The following is a 1,402-nucleotide window of genomic DNA, read 5'->3' as shown; positions in this document are numbered from 1 at the left end:
GTCTGTCTGTCTGTCTGTCTGTCTTTGTGTCTGTCTGTCTGTCTGTCTGTCTGTCTGTCTGTCTGTCTGTCTGTCTGTCTGTCTGTCTGTCTGTCTGTCTGTCTGTCTGTCTGTCTGTCTGTCTGTCTGTCTGTCTGTCTGTCTGTCTGTCTGTCTGCCTGTCTGTAATACACCACGGTAGAAGCGGCAGTGTGTTATTAAATGAAAGAAAAAGCAAATCAAGCTGAACTGGGCATCAAAGATCAAACTAGTCACCTGTTTGTTTTTGTAAGAACACTTTTAAAACCACTTCCCATTCCATTCATTTGCACATCATTTTTACATCCTAAATGGCAACCTATACCCTACATAGTGCACTACTTTAGGGACACGGCCCATAACACATGAGTGATAGTTCTTATCTCTCATTTGGTTTGTAGCTTGACAACTGTTGTAGGTGCACTTGTCTGCAGGGCAAAATGTCTAGGTTGTGAAGTGACAGGGCCTGCATTCCAAATGGCACCCTATTCCCTATATAGTGCCCTACTATTGACAAGAGCCCTATATGGGTTTCCCTTTGGGCCCTGATCAAAGGTAGTGCACTACACAGGATCTAGGGTGCCATTTTGGATGTAGCCTAGGTGATGAAGAGGAAGTCATTCAGTATCGGATTGATCTGGGTTTGATCTCTTAGCTCAATACCAACTGGGTATACCTGAAACAACCTGAGGACCCTCTAACCCCACGACCTCTACCAAACCATAATTATTAACCTTACGAACCACAACCCACCACTCCAACCCAAACCCACCGCAACCCAAACCCCTTCCAATACAAGTGAAGTCAATTCCAAACCATCCCCTTTGTCAGTGCTGTGTTCTCTAGCTACAGTATTATGTCAGAAGTACAGCAGTGAACAGACTAAAAAGAAGAGCTATTGTTGTTGTGTTGTTACGGGGGGGGGTCAGAGTAGAGGTTGTTATGGGGGGGGGGTCAGAGTAGAGGTTGTATGGGGGGGGGGGTCAGAGTAGAGGTTGTTATGGGGGGGGGGGGGGTCAGAGTAGAGGTTGTTATGGGGGGGGGTCAGAGTAGAGGTTGTTATGGGGGGGGGGGTCAGAGTAGAGGTTGTTATGGGGGGGGGGGGTCAGAGTAGAGGTTGTATGGGGGGGGGGGTCAGAGTAGAGGTTGTTATGGGGGGGGGGGTCAGAGTAGAGGTTGTTATGGGGGGGGGGTCGAGTAGAGGTGTTATGGGGGGGGGGTCAGAGTAGAGAGTGTTATGGGGGGGGGGTCAGAGTAGAGGTTGTTATGGGGGGGGGGGTCAGAGTAGAGGTTGTTATGGTGGGGGGGGGGGGTCAGAGTAGAGGTTGTTATGGGGGGGGGGGGTCAGAGTAGAGGTTGTTATGGGGGGGGGGGGGGTCAGGTA

This window comes from Salvelinus namaycush, chromosome 15 (genome assembly GCF_016432855.1).
Source record: "Salvelinus namaycush isolate Seneca chromosome 15, SaNama_1.0, whole genome shotgun sequence".
NCBI classification, from domain to species: Eukaryota; Metazoa; Chordata; class Actinopteri; order Salmoniformes; family Salmonidae; genus Salvelinus; species Salvelinus namaycush.
The sequence above is the reverse complement of the archived record's forward strand: the minus strand, read 5'-3'. Positions refer to the sequence as shown.